Source organism: Sinohyriopsis cumingii, chromosome 3 (genome assembly GCF_028554795.1).
Source record: "Sinohyriopsis cumingii isolate HCF-2022 chromosome 3, ASM2855479v2, whole genome shotgun sequence".
NCBI classification, from domain to species: Eukaryota; Metazoa; Mollusca; class Bivalvia; order Unionida; family Unionidae; genus Sinohyriopsis; species Sinohyriopsis cumingii.
Window position 1 is genome coordinate 144,399,098 of NC_142963.1, and position 24,074 is coordinate 144,423,171.

Consider the following 24,074-nt stretch of genomic DNA (forward strand, 5'->3'; position numbering starts at 1 on the left):
GGCAATTACTAATTAACTTAATAAAGAATTATTCCACATTCATCAACTTGAAATGGCTTTATTTCTTTTTAATGGTTCGAAAATGTGGAGATACAATTATTTTGAAATTGTGTGTGTGTGTGTATGCTTTTCTGGTATATAAAATAACAATGTTAATAACCATATGAGCCATTTAAAGTTAACCTGTCAAATTACAGACCTTCATCAATCTTCCGTACAAATTCCTAACCATTTGGAAAACACTTTGCTCCCCCTTCTCTTCGTCATCTTAATGAATAACAACTTTACGTGCAACTCGATCAGACTTCCGATCACATATCGTCAAATTGCTTTCAAGCTTGTAAACGAATTCACACTTTGACGATAATGGCAGTATTACCTGGCATTGCCTTTGCAAATATGACAATATCCATAAAATATTATTTTATTGATCAATGAATGTTATAGAAAGAATAATTTTGGGAAAGTTATGGTTTTGGGGTTTTATGTTTGTGTTTGTGTTGTTATGTTATAATCAATCAATAAGTATTGACATGTTTCAGGAGTTAACAATGCACTGCACAACAATGTTACAAGCAATTAGCACCAAATTTGCCAAAATCAATATTCTTTTTGTCAATGGTTAAATCCAAGACTATCAGAATGCATAACGGCAATTCTTGCCAGCATTTGTCCAAACGTACAAATCGGCGAACAATTATTGCATTTTCTCCATTATGTCACAAACTGAACGAAGTGTGTCGAGCTGTTTTGAAAATTGAACTATTCTTGATTACGACTGACTTAAGTTGGAAATTAGCAGACGCAATTAGGATAGACTAGCAGTGTTGGAACTACCGAGGGGTGCGGCCCCGTATCTTCCCTTGTGTTATATTGTTACAAGTTACAAGTTAGAACCCCAATCCCTTGATTCATGGATAGATACTCCAAATTTTCTTTGTAACGAGCCACTGTAGTTATTATAGTTTCTATTTTGAAGCCAATGTGTCAGTCTGATGTATGCCGTTTCGTCGTCATCGTCCTTGAATTGGTCGTAGACGTAACTGTAGTCGTCACAGAAGTAATATTACTATATTCTAAGAGTATCGAAGAAACTATAAGTCCACTCTATTGGAACCAATACCAATCCATGAACTGTCAGGCATAGGCGACAGCAGACGTAATGGTCACTCTCTATTGCTTCCAACCGAAATAGAAACAAATAATAAACAATGTAGATCACGACGGTGTAATCGCCATATCCCGTGATAGCTCAGTTGGTAGAGCGGAGGACTGTAGAAAAGAAATATTGTTATCCTTAGGTCGCTGGTTCAAATCCGGCTCGCGGGATTACTTTTTGTGTTTCAGATGCAAATTATATTGACGTTTGAAACGATCGATTGTACGGTCCCTTCTATATTCCCTTAACTAATGATAATGGAATAATATAGTATGAACAGTGAAACAAAACAAACAAAAAAAGTATAAATAAAAAACTGGTGGGAGGTATGTTTTCAGATTTTTTTTACTTTTTTTTTTTACCGCAGCTTCAGGACTCTCAGTTTCGCTAGCCAAGGTTCCAATACTCATATCTTCACCTTGGCATATCGAGCAGATATGTATGTGCTTCCGGTCTGTGAATTTCATTTGATGCGGCGGCAAGCCACCGCATCCAGTCAAAATTAAATTATTCAAATTTGAAAGACGTTCCTACGTGATCGAGAAAAATGGAGCACACAAACTGAATGGACTGTTAAATAAGGAATTTTCCAGTGCCGTTCCCTGCCTGCACGAATACCTTTCACTCACATACACCTGTAAAGGCTTCGCTCTTGTATATAGTCATATTTTCGATGTTAAACTTAGAAAGTATCCTTTGTCGGGCAATTGCCACCACAGTTTTTGGCCGATGTACATTGCATCACGCTATTGGTTAGTTGGCATTACATCTCAAGGGAGGGAACACATGAAATCCTACAGATGTCCCTAGGACAAAGCACCGGTATAGCCGTGCGATCCGCCAAGGTGTAAATAGGGTCATCGGAACCTTGGCTAGTAAGATGCACGATTCTCGAATATCACGTATAGTAGCCAACAGTTTTCATGAAGGCCATTTTTGTTGTTACTTTTTTATTTTTTATTTTTATTTGTTTCTTGTTGGTTATTGGTTGAGGGGGTGTTTATTTGTTTTCACTGATTATGGAAAACTATTGAAGATAAGAGAGTCAGTAAATTAAAAGCTATTCCTAAATTGCTCTTCCTTGGAAATGCTAATTTAGATTTGCTTGTTGTAAGTTGAGAATATGAGGAGATAAAGAGAACATGCTGATTAGGGTAAACTGAAGGAAGATAAGTGAGGCCAGAAATTCCAATGCTTTTCTATTTTAATTCTTTCTGGGATAGAGGAAAAATGTTAAAATTTCCGTCGAAACAGACCGTTATAATTTAGAGTTTGGACTTTCCTGCTTTGAAGTTACATCATGCAGTATATAAGAAGGACTTTCATGAATTAATATTAAGCGCTTACTTTTTAAATCTGACGAGCTTGGTTAGGAACTTTTAGCTACAGATTCACTATTCAAAGTTACAGTAGAAAATCAACGCAGGGATGACTGTTATCATTTATAAAACCTAATTATGTTGGAAGATGAGATAAAGCATTTATTATGTGACAAAACAAACAGCGTCAGATGGCTATACGCATCACCATACCCACTTCCGCCACCAGCAACGGGAACTGTCTACTAGAGTTAGCTTCTCCGTCTGCCTGCCTCACTGTTGTTTACTTAATATCCCGCCTAATTTGATATGCTTTGTATGGCGATAAATACAGTATTATCTCCATTTTTATAAAGATTGTGTCAGCATGCACACGTAAAACAAGTATTTGTGACGACCTGGTGATGGGGTGTAATCTAGTTGTCAACATGCACACCTAATATCTTGCCAGAGTGGTGGAGTGTATTTTGGATGCAGTTGCTGACTGACAGATCTAGTTGTCAACATACACACTTAGAACTATCATTAATGACAACTTGGTGATGAGATGTATTCTCTTTTCACTTATTAACAGATCTGGTTTTTAAAATACAGACATATAATTAAAATGTGTGACAGCTTGGTGGTGGGATGTATTCTGTTTGTACATGTTTACTTACAGATCTAGCTGTCAATATACACACCTAGAACCATCATGTATGACAACGTGGTGGTGGTATGTACTTTGTATGTACATGCTTACTGACAGATCTACTTGTCAACATGCACACTTAGAACTATCATGCATGACAACTTGGCGAGATGTATTCTCTATTCACTTATGTACAGATCCAGTTTTTAAAATACACACTTACAATTATCATGTGTGACAACTTGGTGGTGAGATCTATTCTGTTTTTTCATACTTACTAACAGATCTAGTTGTCAATATACACACTTAGAACTATCAAGTATGACAACTTAGTGGTGGGATGTATTCTGTATGTACATGCTTACGGACAGATCTAGTTTTTAGTATGTACCTAGAATTATCATTTGTGAAAATTTGCATTGCGGTATTCTTGTGAGAGAGATCCGATGTTTTAGTAAGTGTTTATATTTCTATGCTAGCGTAATTCAAATAGTTTTAGTTTAAAATATTTTATATCATTCTATTGTCTTTGCCCCAGGTTTCAATCAATCAATCAATTAAAGGATTTAAGTGGCCTACCCAACTAGTGCTTTCGCGACTGGTTAAATCTCGAAGGTCGAGATTTTCAATTGATCGGGACTGTAGGAATGGAGCCACTAAGTCCCGCTTTTATGTGCGAATGTCGCACTTTTTAATTCATGAACATGTCCGGCCGAGGAAAGGAGACAAGGGGCCCGCGGGACTCAAGTCCAGTTGTACTAGTGGACAGAAATCTGTTCCAATGGTGTGTCACTCGTGTAATTTTCCTAATCCTTTGATTTGTGTAATTTCATTACTATTTTTAATTAAAGTTGGAATTTGGTGTACATGGTGTACTTTTGATTTTCCGAAATGTTGACAATCAGCTGGGTGTCAGGCCCCTATACATGTTTGGGTCACGCTGTATTTACTTTCGGTTTTCATTTTGTTGGTTGTATACAAAGGATCGAGTTAGGGTTGTGGGTATAGAGCTTGTATCGAAAGAGGTCTTCAATAGCCGAAGGAATAACCTCATATAAATTGGCAATTTGAAAGTCGATGTCCGTTTTCTTCTTTACTCCTTCTTCATTTTATGATACCCTCTTTCTTTCTTCTTCGTGCTGTTGTAGTGTTTTGCTGTTTTGCTAGAGTTTGCTGTTCTGTTTCGACTCGATTTCCATTGCCTAAGATCTTGATTTTGCGACTGGTTTTTTTTATCGCCACGATTCTTTGTTTAATAGCTATATTGAATTTAGAAGGTATATTGTGCCCCTTTCTGTTGTATAAATTAGTATGTTTGGTCTGAGTATAAGTGTTGGATTTACATGTCGTGTTAATAATTGGGGACTGTGTTGTTGTTATTGTTTATTTAGTTTCGTAGTGGTGTGTGTGTGTGTGTGTGTGTGTGTGTGTGTGTGTGTCCTCTTGACTTGGCTTAGGTCACCTATTAGTCTTAAGATGGTTGGGGCCTAAGTATATTTTGTGTTTATTTGTATCCTAACATTCTTGTTGTCGTGTGTATCTGGGCCTGATGGCGGGAGTTTGCCACCTTTATAATATGTATACATAGTTATGAGAATATATGTGTTGTTTTTCTCAGACCATGATGGTTAGTATTGTGTTAGCTGCATGCCTACATGAGGGGGAAAAATAAAAAAGAAATATTTATATAAAAAAAGACACACAAAACAACAACCATGGGCGTGCGCTTCAGCTAGCAGTCTTACCTTACTGCTTTAGCCCTTCTATTAATTGTTATTATAATTGGATTTATATGTTGCCATGTTTGTTAATTTGTTTGAGGTACCTTATTATGTTTATGTATGTGGTATCGATGTTTTTGTTGCGTACCTTGTCCAAAAATTCAGGGTATGTTGTAGGGGAATTCATTTTCTTTTGGTAATCTTGGAAACCGACTCGTTGATTACGGTATCTGGGACAGGTGTTGAATACGTGGTCCAGTGTTTCTGCAACAAGGCAATGTGGACAATTAGTAGTTTGGTTCAATTCCTTCCTGAGATGTTTCCCAAAGCTGTTTCGGAGTAAAGTTTTTCCTGTTTTGATCCTATTGATAATTCGGATGTCCACGATTTCCAGGATTTTAGGTGTCGTGATTACCCTTGTGGCCTCTTTTTGCAGTTGGTATAAATGTCTGCCCTTCTTGGTGTTGTCCCAGAGCTCCTGCCATTTCCTGTTCATTTTGCTTCTTATCTGGCTATATATCTCGTACACACTGTAATTAAGTGTTTCTGTTACATTGTTCAGGAGATTGTATTTCGCTCTTCGGTCAGCTTTATCGTTGCCAATCAGATTGATGTGAGAAGGTACCCATAGGAATTCGATGGTTTGTTGTTTATCCTCGATCTCCCTGATGGATAACATAGTGTCTTCTAGCATATTTGCTCTACTTTTTAATGTGCTAGTCTCTAAGGATTTGAGTACGCTTAGAGAGTCTGTTATAATGACGTACTGGCTGTGGTTTTGGGTCTTGATCCATTTGAGGGCTTCATTTATTGCCCAGAATTTTGCTTTGTAAATGGAGCAGCCATCCGGGAGTCTTGCACCAAATTCAACTTGTTGTTGCGGCACCACTATTGCAGCAGCAGTTCTCTTTTCTTCTTTCGATTTAGATCCGTCTGTGTAGATTTTAAGAAATCCAGAGTAAGTTTCTTCGATGATTTTCTGGATTTCTGTTAGTATTTTTGGTGGGTTTTGTAGTTTTGATCCTAAGTTGTGGGCAGACAGGTTTATTTTGGGCGTGCAGTTTTTCCAAGGGGTAGGATCTTTGATTTTGTATTGTTCTGCTTGAATTCCGGATAGTTGAATTTCATCACAGAGCGTGTGTACTTTCTTACCTTCTGGGTGGTTTAGAGCTCGTTTTTGCCTGAACGGAATGTTACACGTTTTAATAATCATCCTTTTGCTTGGGTTGGTGTCTTGATGTATTGAGTTTCTGGTAGCATATCTCAATATGTGCTCTTCTCGTCTGAGGTGCAGCGGTAGATCTCCCGTCAGTATTTGTAGCTCCTCGAGTGAGATGTTAGGTAGGGTCCCAGGTTTCAATGTCATATAAGATACATAACTAATTGCCTTTTGAAGAAGGGGGTCAATAAACAGTGGTGTGGTAGATATGCGCTTTTTCTGTTTACCATTTTCTGAAACCCCTATTCTATTATTTTGACTGAAATAGCGACGAATTTCATTTCATTTTACTTCGAAAGGAGCACTTCATATCCAAATTATGATCATTATTTTGAAATATAGTAAAAATATGATGACTGTTTTCGTAGAGATAGTAGGTTGTTATTAGGTATTCCTTGCAGATTTATTTAAATTGCAACTACTTTACTGCTGTCTTATGTATAGTGAACCACCATTATATCGATGGAAGTTTCATCCTCTGGAGAGAACTTTCAACTCTCTACGATCTATGCCACATATTTTCATCGTTTATTAATCCAATCCAAAATAGCTTGATTGAGTGTTTGATTTATTGACTGCTTGATTGATCGCTTCATTAAACTTAAATCTACTTTAACAAAAGTGTCGATCGATCGATGCTAAAATAATGTGAATGGCAAACTTTCAAGAGAATTCATATCGTGTCTCAACATCAAAGTCTGACAAAAAGGTTTTTGCAGAAATTCGTTTACACTTTTATCTCTTAAAATGTCGAGCATACCCATGCACGCGAAAAAAATAGAAAAGAAATTTGCAATGAGATGCACTTCAATGTCGACGTCTTTGAAAAGACTACATACGCTTCGTGGCTTTTTGTCTGATATACTATCTAGAGTCATATCCACCGACATTTTCACTCCCCAATGAATTCTAAGAATTCGTGTCCATTCTGTTCATTATGAACTGTTTCCATTACGACCTCGCAAACTTTCAAACTGCCATTAACCTACAAAATATCAGCATTTTTGTACGGTCTTTCAACGATCTAGGAGGCTCTCTCGTGGTGATAATTTGGATATATTTAATAGTTGCTTGACATATTAACGGAATATTTCATAATTGCTAAAGCACACTTGGATTGCTCTCACTCTTGTCTTTTTCTTGATTTCAGTGGCTAGGTAGCGAGATTATTGGGTACCCACCTGCCGGTTTAGAGATGTTGAATAGCCTTGGTGTCCTGGTGTGCACAACTGTATGTCGTACCGGAAACAACATTTTTAACAAGGATGTATCCTGTGATCTTGTTAAAGCTGAGGAGATTCTGAACGTTTGAAAAATAAAGGCGCTTCACATTAAAAAAATTGAGTTTGCGTTTTAAAGATTTTGACATTTTTTGCCTTCATACTATTTTGTACGTCTTTTTCTCGGATACCTAAGCATGTAGGTCACTCTATTATACATACATACATACATACATACATACATACAAAGATACACCCACACATACATACATACATACATACGTACAAAGATACACTAACGTATACATACATACATACATACATACATACATACATTCATCAATACATACATACATACATACATACTCGTTAGGTGTTTCATTCAATTCATGAATGTACTGAAATTTTAACTGTCTTTCTCAATGGACAAGATAGTCTTCTAGAAAGGAGATCAATAACCTATGGCGCGGATAATTTATGGAGGAAATATTTTAACAGGTACATTTTTCACTCCTTTTGCGTAGAACATTAAGTGTAGATCAGTGGTTCCCAAACATTTTCGGGCCACCGCCCCCTTGGTTATCTTCAGCGCCCTCTACCTTACCCTATAACAAGCATTATTCAGCATAAGCGCCCCCATTGGTAATCCTACTGTCCCCAAAAGGGAAATACAGCAAACTTTGGGAACCACTGGTGTAGATGATTCAAACTCCGGTAAGTATATCAAAATAACGTAAAACAAATTAGAGTTACTTATACAGCACGCTCTCAACGATTCAGATGCGACCAGTACATGCTGTAGGGGAAATGCGCAATCAATGTATCGATTATTTAGCGATATTAGTTATTATTCTTTCTCCATTTTTTATACAGTTGATATAATAATTGACTTCTAATTTTATTTTTTCCACAAGTTTAAAATCTACTTCACGAATACTTTTGTGATGATACTGACAATAATAATGATGACAATAATAAAAGTGATGACGGAAGTAGTGGCGGTAGTAGTAGCAGCAGCAGAAGAATTAGTAGTAATGGAAACTGCACAGTAGAAGACAGTGTCGTCGTCGTAATAGTAAGTGGGTGGGGCTTGTTTTTAGTGTTGTGACTATGCAGCCAATGCATCACTTTGATTAGCGTCGTTTCGATGTCGTCCTCATCGTGGTGGTCATCGTCGTTATTGTCGCAGTATTAGTATATTCAGAACCTCTTCACAAAACTGTCTAAGTACACTAGCTAGCGAGGCAATGCCAGTCCATCAAATGTCAGTTAGTGGCATCGGCAGACATAATGATTGCTCTTCGCTGCCTCATTGATCGGTAAAGATGCAAACAACCAGCATTATACTTCAGGAAACCATTGGAGAGACCTTAATGATATAGAACCCCGCGATAGCTCAGTTGGTAGAGCGGAGGACTGTAGAAATAGTTCATTGTTATCCTTAGGTCGCTGGTTCGAATCCGGCTCGCGGGACTATGTTTTCTTATTATTTGCCTTTTTCAATGTGAAAACACACTTAGATACGGCCTCGTGGATTTCGGACTAAAGGATAAAGATATTTTATTGATAGAATAATTACATTTTGTCCAATAAAATAATGTTTTTCGTTTTGTAAAACTATCGTCGATGTATCCGATCGTCCATCGAAAGTTTTTCTGAGACACGTGTATCGTTCTTCCGACCATTGTCGATGGGTTAAAAATACTATTCCCTCTATCTTTTGCTTAATCTCATAAGACTAGACAAATTATGTTAGGGAAGAAGAATAACCCGTACGATGTTTCAGGCGAGTAGCATCAACTAAAAGGGGATGTTTATTAAAGGTTAATCGGCAACGTTAACTGTGACAAATGTTTGGTAGAATATTTCAAAGTGGTGACATATGTAGTTTCTATTGAAACAGTTTCACCTATACAAATATTACCAGAAGAAACGACAGGTAATATCTTAGTATATAACACATTGTTATACGATAAAGTACGAGAAGGGTATATTCAGCTGCTACTACTTCAGTAATAATAATAAATCATAAAATTGTATGAGAATCGAATGATTACGTCTATCTCTTCATACTATATTATGAGAATATATGATTATATCAATCACTTAATAAAGCTGTAGTACGAATGATTATATTAATCTGTTTACAATATATTATGGTAATCAAAATGATTACATCGATCTCTTATTCATACCATAGTATGAGCATGGGATGATGATATCAATTTCTTATTCATACTATCCTATGAGAATTAAATACATATATTAATCTTTTACTTATACGACAGTATGAAAATTTAATGATTATATCTCTCTCTTATTTATACTATCGTATGAGAATCGAATGATTATATCGATATCTTACTTATATCCGACATTTGTCATGTATCGCACTGTACTGACTATAATGGTCAATAATTAGTCTCGACCTCGCCCAGTGTCCAAATTAGTTTTCACCTGTCCCTGTGTCCAAGAAAGTTTTGACCTTCCCCTGTGTCCAAAGAAGTTTGACCTTACCCTGTCTCAAAAGAAATTTTGACCTTTAATGGAAAGAATGTTTTCCCCACTTATTATTTATGTATGGATTATTTGTGCAAAGAATTATTTAAGTCATTTGTTTTCCTCATGTTTCTATTATTGGTGGGAAAGCACTCAGATCGAGAGAGAGAGAGAGAGAGAGAGAGAGAGAGAGAGAGAAGATTTATTATGGCCTACGTTTGTGGATGTGGCATTCCTGGCGATTTCGATGGTTACATCGCTAGTGTGCAAAGATATAGGGTTCGAACTGCAAGAGGAAGTCAGAATTCTGTAGCACATTTTTTTAAAATAGAAATCATACAACACTCAGTATATAAATTTACTCTTTAAATGATATATTCTAAATATAGATAAACATATAAAATTTTGATACTCATACAAATCTGACCAACCTCATACGGTTCTGAAATTTATGTCTTTTTGAATTATGGCGTAAATATATCGAAAGATATTTAAAATATATTTACAATAATATTAATACCAAAATCATTTGGTCGCAATGACAAATCATTAAAAGCTTTACCTTAAATACTGAAATATCACGTTTTTTAACACTAACCCCTGGAGGATTTTATCGTTCTCGCCTGAAATTCGAGTAGGAAACACATTTTGAAAGCTTTTTTCTGAATACATCCTAAGACATTAACTTCCAGGTCATTTTCCAATAACCTAATGCCTAGTTTTGCATTGGCTATTTGGCTCGCGCATGAGCAGAAGGGCAAAAGATGAATTTTTTGTTGTTTTTCTTAACGGACCCATTATTTTTCATATCGAGACCACGCTTTATTCCAAATTCCCATCTTATCCTACTTGTTGCAAAGGCTCATCTCTTTCTGTGTGCAGTTCTAACCGGTCTGCCTTAGATCTGAGATCAAAAAGTCTAAAATCCGGACACAAAATCGGACTCCGACAACGGGCAAATTTTGAGTGGAAAAAAGCCGGGTCCAAACACTAAGCTTTCTCCCTCTGTATTTTGTAGTGCAACTAGAACTTCCAGATTATTTGGTATCATTGTAGAGCTACATCTGTCTAACTTTCTATAATACCACCTACTTTAGTGTATCATGTATGACCTTGACGCTACAGAGCTCGGCAGTAGGATACTACCTCCTGCCACGTTAACTCGTCGCCAGGGGTTAATGTGTTAAAGGTATTTTGTTTCTAAATTAGCTATCAAAGAGCATGAAGTTAAGTTGTCAGAAAGTCTTTTTGTAAGAATAATCTAAGGCTACCATTACAATTCATAATAAAGTCCAAACAACATATAAAACATTATAGTTCATACTTAATATTATAGTATAACAAAAAGGCATGCGTCAAGAAAGAATAAAATACTTTTCAGCTTTGTTTTCCAACAATTAAATGCTTTCTGGAACTAAGAGGAAGTCTTTAGACTGTAATGAGACACATTTCATTTTTCTTACCTGCAAGACGATGTCCGAATTCATATGTTTTATGGCGTTTTTACCAAACTCTTTGCGTATATATATATATATATATATATATATATATATATATATATATATATATATATATATATATATATATATATATATACATACATACATACATACATACATACAGACACACACATACACAATTTCGAGAAATGTGCACCTTTGCTCCATACACGGCCACAATAACAAGACGCATAGTTTTAACCCTTCTTTCCGGAGTTACGGAAAACAAGATCAGTTTTCCGGTGGCCTAGTGGTTAGAGCGTCCGCTTCGGATGCGAGAGGTCGTGGGTTCGATCCCTGGCCGAGTCATACCAAAGACTTACAAAAATGGTACTAACAGCTGCCTCGCTTGGCGCTCAGCGTTAAGAGGTTAGTGTTAGGACTGGTCGGCCCGGTGTCAGGATAATGTTACTGGGTAGGACATAATGCTACATGTCTGCGGCATGACGCCACAGTGCTAGACATCACTATAAACTGCCACACTGCAGACATCGTAGCAATATGACTGAGAAATTGTTAAAGCTACGTTAAAAATCAAAATCACATCACATCACATCACACATCCGGAGATATGGAAAGTTACGACACTTGTTTTATAACGATTTCCGTTTCCCAAGATAGTGTTTCCGTCAAAGGTAGCGCCCTCTACCCGAGTTCATGATGTTCCTTCCACTGGTGTATGTCTTCACCCTGTCTTTGTTGTGAAGGGATCTGCTGACGTAACCTTATCGTCGTAGAACTCTCTTGCTTACCAAGCTTGTAGTATAGAATGAATCACTAATATTTTTCTAGAATGTGGATTTTTTTCTAGAATGTGAATTTCCGTACTTTTCAAATACTACAAATTCAGATTGATTCAAAATCATACAAATTTAACTGCTAACAATACGAATTCCGTTTCCCAAAATAGTGTTGCCATCAGATCTTCCTTCCACTGGTGTATGTCTTCATCCTGTCTATGTTGTGAAGGGATTTGCTGACGTAAGCTTATCGTCATGAAACTCTCTTGATTACCTAGCTTGTAGTATAGTATGAATCACTAACATTTTTCTAGAATGTGAATTTCCGTAATAATGAAATACTACAAATTCAGATTGATTCAAAATCATAAAAAATTAAATGTTAACAATACGAATTACATTTTGTGCAAATTCCCTCAAAATTCAATCGCAACACAGGAGAATTGATTGCAATTCGACTTACAATTGATTAGATGTTTAAAGAGTAAAACTGCACGATGATATGACGTTATGCTCGTTGTAGACTGTTATACAGTACTAACACGCTTCCTTGCAAAAGAGATTCGTCGCATTCGGTTAATATAATAAATATTGCATGGCACTGAAAAACCCAACGGCAAGTTAAGAACCAATCAGTGACCTCTCAAAAAGGCATATGGACTCCAGATTTGCTTCGGGCCAAATACCATTATTGGGAGTCATATACAGGTTCATAAACTGCCATAAAACCCTAGGCACCATATGCATCCTTTGTGTCACTGGTTTTCAATTTGTCGGATTCTTGGGGGAATATTGTTTGACAATATGTATCCTCTTCTTTGACCATGAGAATTGCCGTCCATTTGCCTTCCATCCAACGTATATGTTCGTGTTTTTATCAGGCACCACTAATGTCCAGTCAAATGTTCCAATTGTATGAACTCCTTTATGACTTTGTTAAAGAGGATGCATTAACAATCAGTCCTCATTCCAACAGGAATAGAGATTTCAAACTTGCAACACCCAGGAGTTCATCCAAGAGAATATGTTATTCACTCTGCTAGGAGTCTCTCTGAACGGTTGATGCAAAGACATTGTGATGTCGCTTCATGGACACTGTGACAGATCCTGAGGTTATTTATACAGATTGTAATACATATTTTGTATTATAATATAGATACGCAGCCTAATACGTCCCATTATACGACAATGCATTTTCAGCATTAGTCAGCGATGCAGAACCAATCCATCAACTTTCAAACAGTGGTGTCACCAGCAAAATGATCGTTCTCGCGAGACAAGGCTAGAAACGTGATATAAGTAACACAATTCAGGAAATATTCTGAGGTATAATTAATATGATATATGTTTTTCTTATACGATGCCGTGATAGCTGAGTTGGTAGAGCGGAGGACTGTAGAAAAGGTTGCTGGTTCGAATCCAGCTCGCGGGATTTACGTTTAATTTTTTAGTTAAATGTCAAGCCTGCAAACAAGGAATACTGGAATATACTGGAACAATATCGAATCTATAACCGAATAATATTAAATGGATAACTAACTTAAGGCTCTCAGGCTTTCTTAAATATGCATCCTTTCTTTGTGTCTTCGGTTCTCTAATTGTCACGTTCTTCGAAATAGTGTTGGACACGTTGTATCTTCGCCTTTAATTATGAGAATTTTGTCGCCTTTTTATTTTGCATCCTGCACATATGTACATGTTTCTCTCAGCCACTGATAATGTCCAGTCAAACTAGTTCCATTATGTTGACACGTAGACAATGTGTTCTCAGTTAATCGACTTTGAGACTTGTCTCGACTTCGGTAATTGAGAAATTGTATGCCATATTTAAAAAAACCAATACAAAACCACCACTCCACCCACCCATCCAAAAAAAACCTAATCACATCATGTAAAGGAACGATAACATAATTATTTGACAGCTATTTAAATATATTATACGACAAATACAGTAGTCCTCCTCTTGAACATTTCCCCCTGACCAGCGGCCACCCGCTTCTTACAGCCAGAATCTCTTGTCACCGACGGGTTTGTATTCAAAAGTACCCTTCAAGAACTGCCACCCCTCTAACGCGACCAGCGGTCAGCATATTAGTATTAAAAAAAATATTCCCCTCACGAGCGGCCACATTTTTTTCTTCAAATGTATCCAGAATCAATAATTAATTCATATCGTTGATACATGTCTCCCAATGTTAAGTTTCCGTTGCTGAAAGAAGTGTTGACTAAAGTACATGTAACAGTAAGATTAATATATATCGTTGTCTATAAAAGCCGATATTTACAGGAAATGGGCTCAATAATGTTATGATAGAGTTTTGGGATTCACACATCTGTCGAGTTGATGAGTACAACGGACGTAATTGTCAAGATCATCACAGGGTCAGCATAGGCTAAAAGTAGATTTTGTGCATTAACACACACACACACACACACACACACATAGAGAGAAATGAACCTTGACCTGCAAAAAACGGGTAACAAAGACCGAAAAATCACGTGACAACACATTTATCGCTTCCTTTTCCAAGAAGGCATTTCATCGACTCGACAAAAGTTTCGCCTCCAAAATTAAATCGCATAAAGTTAGCAACATCTGAATAAATCATTAGTAAACATTAACATGTCATCACATAAACGGATACGTATTATTTAGAAGAAAGTCGGTTATTCTACTCGACGATATCGGGTGAGGTGGTGGAGGGGTTACTTGCCGAACAATTTTATGTAGAAAAGACTCAAATAAAACAATTTTGTGTAGAAAAGACTCAAATAAAATAATTTTATGTTGAAAAGAATGGAATAATCAATGTCGTAACCGAGAAGGAGGTTATTCAGCAGCAGTGGGATAATGGAGCAAATGGAAAGTGAATTGTACCAAGATTTAAATGTATTTGAATGGTTTTGCAATATGCATGACAATAAATACCCGCTCGCATATTACGCCTCCGCCAAAAATAAGAACTATTAATGTATATTCAGTTGAAATAAGTCTATTATTATAAGAAGAAGAACATTTTAATACTTAATGTTACCTTTAAACGAAGATGTTAAATGAAGATATTAAATGCTTTGAGGTATGTAGCTTTCTTACTACGTACATTACATGTACTTCTCGCAAAAAATGTAGTCCCTCTCTGGAAAGGCCACCCGTCTTATAAGGCCACTTTCCCGGTGCAGAAGGGGTGGTCGTATAAGAAGGGGACCACTGTAATATTATAATATAGATACACAGTTCTAAGATGCATATTATATTATAGGTACACAGTTTAAGACCACGAGGGGACATTTATTTCATTTGTTGTGTGGGGCTGCTTCGTTATTCTAAAGCAAATTTAATCTAACGATGTAGTTTTTAATTTGACCTGCCATCCATCAAAGCCAGTGTATTTATCATTTGTTGAAATTCTAGCAAATGATACGGAATGAATTCCACAGTCATCAACTTGAAATGGCTATCTTTCTTTTTAATGGTTCGAAAATGTGGAGATAAAATTATTTTAAAATTATATATATATATATATATATATATATATATATATGTGTGTGTGTGTGTGTGTGTGTGTGTGTGTGTGTATGTGTGTGTGTGAGCATATATATATATATATATATATATATATATATATATATATATGCTTTTCTGTTAAAAACAACAAGCATATGAGCCATTCAAAGTTAATCTTACCTGGCAACAAAGCTTACCTGTCAACAAATTACAGACCTTCATCGATCCTCCATACACTTTCCGAACCATTTGGAAAACACTTTGCCCACCGTTCTCTTCGTCATCTTAATGAATAGCAACTTTACTCGCAACTCGATCAGACTTCTGATCACATCTAGTCAAATGACTTTCATAAAGCTTGTATACGAATTGATACACTTAGACGATAATGGCAGTATTAACTGGCATTGCCTTTGCAAATATGGCAATGACCATACGATGTTTATTCGATTCGAAGTGCAGCTACTGGCATAATATAAAATGGGTAGTTGAATATTATTTTATTGATCAGTGAATGTTATTGAAAGGATAATTTTGGGAAAGTTATGGTTTTGGGGTTTTATTTTTGTGTTGTTATTTTAAAATCAATCAAATATGTGTTCGTATCTAACTTCGCCATTAATCGGTCTTTATTTTATGTTTGTAAAGGCAGAGCCAGAACAGGTTGCTATAACTGATTGAGGGTTCTTTTTTGTTCCAATCAAGTGGAGCAAGTCTCCATATCTTCTTTCGACCATTAATCGATCTTCTTTGATTCATTTGTGACCATGATTCGCCTCGGTCCAATACCATTCATAGAAATCATGGAAAGCAAAAATTGGCTTCAGATCAGTTTTAAAGCTATTTCAGTGTTATTATAGAATATATATAAAAAAAACAGTTAAAGACCACTAGGGAACAATTATTTTTATTTTGTCGTTATCCAGCTACTTTGATTTCTTTTTATAAAACAAAAATTAGCCTAACGATGTAGTTTATTTTGAACTACTATGCATTAATGAAGTTTATTTATCATTTGTTGAAATTATAGCAATTGGTGGGGATTGAAGCTCCTATTGCAATGAATAAACAAATGTAAAAAAAAAAAAAAACAATTCATTCATCAACTTGAAATGGTTACGAATCGTCTTACCGTTTCAGGAAACGTGGAGATAAAATTATTTTCAAATAACACGTGTTGCATCAAAGCACCAATTGCATACTTATCTTATCTTATCTCTTACCTTACCTTACCTTACCTTACATTACCTTACCTTATCTAATCTTATCTTATCTTATCTTATCTTATCTTATCTTATCTTATCTTATCTTATCTTATCTTATCTTATCTTGAATATATTCGATGCTGTATCTGTGTTCTAGTTAGTGATTCAGTAACAGTCCATCAGCTGTCAGGGAGTGGCGTTACCACACATAATGATCACTCTAGCAAGATCGGGCAAGAAACATGCAACAAGTACCATATATCTTGAAATAATTGTGATTTATTCGTGTTATCGAATCCCGTGATAGCTCAGTCTTTAGAGCGGAGGACTGTAGAAAATTATAATAGCTATCCTTAGCTCGCTGGTTCGAATAATTTTTTTAAAAAAATTCAATCTGACTGACTTGTAAAATAATCGATTATTCTCCAGCACGAATTACTGGAATAATAATATTGAATATATAATTTGATATTACTGACTTGATAACCTTCGAATCAGTAGCTTTAATATCTCTTTTCATCAAGAAATCGTTCTTCTGTGATTCATTTGTGACGTCTTTCTCACCGTTGTTGATGGATGGAAAAATGCTATAATCTCCTGCTTTTCTTGTTTAAGCCTATACAAATGAGCGCAAAATGTCCAAGGATGGAAATAATACCATTTTATATCTTGTAATGAAGAATAGATGATACAGGTGCTGATTAAATTACTTTTATGAACAGAAGAGGCCAACGTTTAGTGTCTTATGTCATTGGTAGTGAGCATTTATTAGCTATAATTAGCTGGTTCACCAAAGAAGAAGGGAATATTATTTTCGGACTATTGTATTGTATATTTTACTATCGGTAACTTTTGTTTATTTAGGCTGCGGTACAAAAAAGCCAAGACGGTGAGGATACGCCCTACCTTTAGACATTTGTTGCCGGTACGGCCGAACCAGAATGACCTGGGGAGGGCTACCGGTATGACCTAAAATGTGCTCCATGGTATAGCCGTGTTAGGGACCAGCTTCGCACTGCTAAAGGAGACCGCCGTAAAGTTGAGTGGCTATGGCTTTCCACCAGACTCACTATTCATAAGCAGATATATGAAGCCATTAAGAAGAATGTCTCCAATATAGTCCATGCAGCAAAATCAGCCCACTACACTACTAAGATCATGGAAAGTTCCAGCTGCAAATACCTCTTCGAGATTACTAACAAGCTAATGTCAAGGAACAAATCTACACCACTTCCAACTACCTTCTCTCCAGTCGACCTTCCTGACATGTTTGCAAATTTCTTCCGTGACAAAGTGCAAACCATTAGAGATAAGCTTGACACCACAATTTCAATTGAATCGTCGTCACGATACAGTTGAGATACAGAATTTGAGCGTCAACCATCAGGGGAATTTCCAACATTTTTCAAAACTGCCATTGTAAAGCCTCTGCTCAAGAAACCAATACTAGACCATAACGATTTTAAAGAACTACCGCCCAGTTTCTAATCTCACATTCATATAAAAAATCTTAGAAAAGGTTGTTCTATCCCAAATTGTATCTCATCTGAATTCAAACAGTCTTTATAACAATGTACAATCTGCATATCACCCTTGCCACAGTACTGAAACTACTGTTCTAAAAGTAGTTAATGACATTCTCTCTGCGTTGGATAGTAGACAGATTACAATCCTCACCCTTCTTGATTTGTCTGGAGCATTTGACACAATAGATCATGATAAATTACTTCACCGTCTCCAGCATGTATTTGGCATTCATGATACAGCCTTACTGTGGTTCAAGTCCAGTTGATCTATGTTGTGGTGTTCCACAGGGGTCTGTTCGTGGACCTGTTCTCTTCATTCTATACACTCAGTCGCTCTCAAGTGTCATAGATCATCGTCCAGTGTCTCACCAATTGTACGCTGATGACACCCAAACATACAAATCTACCCACACAAATGATGTTGATGCTACCATCCAAGGCATAGAGAGGTGCATTTCTGATGTGAAATCATGGATGACATGTAACAAGCTGCAGATGAATGATGATAAAACTGAGGCCATTCTGATCACAACACAAAGACTTTCTCATTCACATCCTTTACCTCAAACAATAAATATCAGCAACATCAACATTAAATTCACACAATCAGTACGAAACCTAGGTGCTACTCTAGAAAGTACTCACACACTGCACCAACATGTCATGAACATATGCAAGGCTGCATATCTTGAGCTGAGACGCATAAACTCCATTCTCAAATATCTTTCAGTTGATGCCACTAAAACACTTCTGTGTTCATTAGTACTTTCAATACTGGACTATTGTAACTCAATTCTGTCTGGTTCAAAACACTGCTGCTCGGATCATACTTAGGGTACCACAATCAGAGCACACCTCCCCGCTGCTCTGTACCCTGCACTGGCTATACATTCCATCCAGAATCAAACACAAAATTTGTTCTCTGTGCTACGTTTCACTGACGGACTCTACCTATCTGACCTCACCCATGTGTACACACCAGCAAGATACGCTCCTCTTCTGACAATCGTATACTCATTATTCCCATAATGAAAACAAAGTCATATGGACAGAGTTCTTTTGCATACCAGGGCCCAGCAACGTGGAATGAATTTCCCACTGAACTCAGACCTTAGACACAAAGACACAGTGATCCTATGCATGAGTGCTCTCAGAACTCGATTATTTCCACTGCAAGAACAAACATAAAGACCTAATGTTTCCTGCCTTAAATATTCTCGGGACGTTTTTTATGTTTTCTAATTTCATGGTGTTGGGTTTTGTAATCATATCATTATATATGTTTTTTATCTTATAGATGTTGTCTAATGTTGTAAAGCACTTAGAGCTTCTAAAGAGTAGGCGCTATACAAAGTCCTCGTTATTATTATTATTGTGTATTTGATAATGCAATGTACTATTTTTACATATCCAAGTATACTACCTTCACACTTTCCTTACTTGTATCTTGGAATTTTGGCGCAGACTGTACTCGTTAGTTATATGACCAATAATGACAGCGCACCCAATTTATAACATTCCCGGGACCACACGTGACACAATTCACCCAATCGCTGCAGACACGGCAATCTATGTAACCAATCAGTGTCTTGTATGGTTGCCGTATTGCATTGCAAACAATACCGTTTTCATGGTATACCATGTGAAAATCATAAATACAATCCAAGGTATTGGAGTACTGTAGGGTTTGTCTAAATAAACAGTAACTATCTTATGAGCTCAGATGTATGTGAACTTAAATTATCTGATGATAATTTTAATTTTCGAACATTTGGACCGATTCATGTAGAAGCGGGTTATGCACTTGATGCAGATAAAGCAATTGTCGCATCGAAGCATGAACTGCATAATCTACACAACCGTATTGCAACCATATTATCATTAAACCATACAAATTACTTACTTATCAGTACCCTACTATCAATGGATGGAATAATGGAAGATTCAAAAATATAGAATCTCCAAATACAAAACTCTCGAGCTAGTCGAAAATGGCGGACCTCGTGTTATAAGGATAATACTTGGATGACTCACATCATGAATATATATGCATTTTTAGATAAGTTAAAAATGGTATCATACGCATATAATATGTGTAACAGGTAAGCTAAACAGTACACTCTAAACACTTTCCAACAAACTTTTCAAAGACGGTTTTCCGAATGAATATGTGCCTCGAAAATAGGTTATACATGTAAAGATCGGTTGTCAGAATTGCCTAACAGTTTGCTAATAAGTTGCCAGGTCATAGAAATTAGAGATAATGTATAACTGTTATTCTCTGTAAGTGAAAAATTATAAATCATGTTCAATTACCATATTTATAACAGCAAAATTGATATAAGCAAAAGATAGGGTCATATTGACTCTAGCCATGGTCATTGCGGTATAAAGGGTGCACACAATAAACATCAGTAGAAGATGAATTTGAAGTAGTGACACGTGCTAGAAATAAGTGTCAAAATTTGAATAGCAAAACATTTAAATGTTAGATTAAATAATCATCCAACTAAACAATATAAATAGATGTGAATAAACCATAAATGATGTAGTCACAATGATACGTATATCTATACAGAGTACTTAAGTTTCGCCAGTGATTGGGAGCTGTGGAATTAATATCTACATTATGTTTGTCATGCTTTTAAGAATTATGCAACATGTTTAATTAAATCTGAGTTCAAGACCTGACTTCGTTTACGAGGTAGTGAGTTTTTGTTCCGTTGGAAGTCTTACTACGTCGCAGGTTAAGTGATATTTGTACATAAAGGGGGTTTGGAAAATGAACTGTTCATTCCTGTTTCGTACTAGTCTTTGGCAATCTATGATCAGAGTTTGCAGCTGTGTTCAGGTAAAACTTAAGAGAAATTATTGATTTAATATATTCTTTGGAATTAGAAGGTACTCATTGTAATTTCGGAGTGAGACAATAGTTTGAGATTATTGAGAACTCATTCAAAGACATTCTGGATTATGTCGTTACGGTACACCAGGGAAATCTAGACTGTTGGAAATTATGAAAGGACATTTAGGATTATTTGGAATTTAAATCATAATACTGTAAGTTTCTTAAAATTTTACTTTGTGTTCAAGGCAAATATGCTATTTGACGAGTTTTACTTAAATTGTGGAAGACCAAATAAGTTTCAGTATTGAATGTGCTGATGTAACAGTCGTATCGAATGTGCCAGTGGCCTCGAATGTGGCGATATACTAAAAGTCTTTTGATGAATCACAATAATATAATCTAAATATTTTTGTCTGAATTCACAATAATTCCAAATTAATGTTCGATGCCAATATTATTGTTATTGAGCATTTTAAATTTCCAGTGAATAATAATTTGAACAAATAAATCCACTCAAATGAAAATTTCAACACAACAATAAGACTGACTCTGCTTCAAGAGTCATTTATCAAGCAAATACGATCAAATAAAAGGCTTAGACGCAATAATAGAGCCAGGATGTAGGTCAGTTTCCTCTATAAAACATTCAAAGTTATCAACAAGTTTAGGAATGTCCAAGTGGAAGTCTCATATCCTAGACCCAGACCCAAACAAGCATATTTACCTCCATTCATAATGATCTGAATATTTAATTAACACTCATAAAGAAATATTAGCTGTGCATAATGTTGTTCCGAAAATGAATGTTACTGGTCAGGTACACCATGACTTTGATTTTCGACAAAGATGGAAGAAGAAGCATCAAAATGAACGTTTTAAAATAAAATCTTGCTTTATCTACATATTTTTGATCATTTGTTCCGTAGTTCCCAGTTTATTAAAGATGTCAGAGCCAGGAGGAATGAGGGCATTTTGCAAACAAAGAAACAAAAGTATTCAGTAGACCCAGTAAAAACAACATGGAAAACTGCAAACCTCAACTAATTAGGTCCGGAGTTGATCCAGGAAAAATGGCGTGAGTAACAATAACTTCACCGAAGAAATAAAGGATAAAAGTGCAGATAGCAATCTTTTGGACCATGTTGGAGAATTTACAACAAAACAGTTATCTTGGTGTCGAATACTATTTTATTGTTAATTGTAACGCAACTTTTACTCTTTTGTCCCACTCAATGTTTCAATAGATATCTTATGAGAAACCATGTGCTCTTACCACCACAACAATTACAGGGAGTAATCGGTCGAAACCTAAGGGATTATGGATACGTACCACTGAATATTTTATTGTCGGTGTTCCATTCACACAGACTGTGATTGTGCATGACATCATGCACAAAGATACCCTTGTACATTTGACTTGTCGAACGAAACGTGGAGCTCTTTGAGAAAGATTTTTTATCTTTCTCCAGGCAACATAAGAGCAGTGGACCGTATGTCCTCTTTAAGCTCTCTGCATAATGTTATGAAAGGTCGAAATAGTTTTAATATTTCTTTTTCAAAGTTATAATAATAAAACATGCAAGGAAATTATACTGAACAACTCTTAGTTAAGCCGTTATTTCAAAGATGCAGTTTATTACAGTATATCGTTCTTTCTCAATCTTTCAACATAGGATATGACAATTTACATTAATTTATTGCACAGTATCAAAATATATCTCTCTAATAACTAGGCGACGGTGGTGACAATAACGATGATAATGGCAATAATGTGATGGTGGTTGTCATGGCAGTATAAGTAGTAGCGGAAGCATTAACAGTAGCAGAGGTTGTGCACCGTCATCATTCGTGATAGCAAATAAAATTCCACCGCTCCGGTGGCCTTGTGGTCAGAGCGTCCGCCTCGGATGCAGGAGGTCGTGGGTTCGATCCCCGGCTAAGTCATACCAAAGGCTAACAAAAATGGTACTAACAGCTGCCCACGCTAGGTGTTCAGCATTAAGAGGTTAGTGTTAGGACTGGTCGGCCTGGTGTCAGAATAATGTGACTGGGTGGAACATCATGCTACATGTCTGCGGCATAATGCCCCAGTGTTAGACATCACTATAAGCTGCCACACTGCAGACATCGTAGCGATATGACTGAAAAATACCAATCCATGAACTGTCAGGCATAGGCGACAGCAGACGTAATGGTCACTCTCTACTGCCGCCAACTAATGCCCCAGTGTTAGACATCACTATAAGCTGCCACACTGCAGACATCGTAGCGATATGACTGAAAAATACCAATCCATGAACTGTCAGCCATAGGCTACAGCAGACGTAATGGTCACTCTCTACTGCCGCCAACTTAAACAGAAACAAACACTGTAATTCACGACAGTGTAAGCGCCATATCCCGTGATAGCTCAGTTGGTAGAGAGGAGGACTGTAGAGAAGAATGATTGCTATCCTTAGGTCGCTGGTTCAAATCCGGCTCGCGGGATTACTTTTTGTGTTTCAGATGCAAATTATATTGACGTTTGAAACGATCGATTCTACAGTCCCTTATATATTCCATTAACATATGATAATGGAATAATATAGTATGGACAATGAAATGAAACAAAAAATTAGAAAATCTGGTGGGAAGTTTGTTTTCATTTTTTAACCGCAGCATCAGGATTCTCATTTTCGCTAGCCATGGTTCCAATAACCCTATCTCCACCTTGGCATATCGAGCAGATATTTATGTGTTTCGGGACTGTGAATTTCATTTGATGCGGCGGCAATCCACCGCATCCAATCAAAATTAAGTTGTTCAAATTTGAACTCTGTTCCTACACGACCGAGAAGAAGGGAGCACGCAAAATGAATGGACTGATAAATAAGGAATTTTCCAGTGCCAGTCTGTGTTTGTACAAATACCTTCGACTCAAATATACATGTAATGGCTTCGATCTTGTACATAGTCATACTTTCGATGTTAAACTTACAAAGTA

The 24,074-nt window shown here is 36.4% G+C and overlaps 3 non-coding genes across 3 annotated transcripts; all 3 read left to right on the forward strand.

Annotated features, from left to right (window-relative positions):
• Positions 1-1,241: 1,241 nt before the first annotated feature.
• On the forward strand, positions 1,242-1,329 carry Trnay-gua (transfer RNA tyrosine (anticodon GUA)). The gene is given in 2 exon segments: positions 1,242-1,278; positions 1,294-1,329. It is a non-coding gene; the product is annotated as a tRNA-Tyr (tRNA).
• A 7,325-nt stretch (positions 1,330-8,654) lies between these two features.
• Positions 8,655-8,742, forward strand: Trnay-gua (transfer RNA tyrosine (anticodon GUA)). Its single transcript is given in 2 exon segments — positions 8,655-8,691; positions 8,707-8,742. It is a non-coding gene; the product is annotated as a tRNA-Tyr (tRNA).
• Positions 8,743-23,490: 14,748 nt separating this feature from the next.
• On the forward strand, positions 23,491-23,578 carry Trnay-gua (transfer RNA tyrosine (anticodon GUA)). Its single transcript is given in 2 exon segments — positions 23,491-23,527; positions 23,543-23,578. It is a non-coding gene; the product is annotated as a tRNA-Tyr (tRNA).
• The last annotated feature ends 496 nt before the right edge of the window (positions 23,579-24,074 follow it).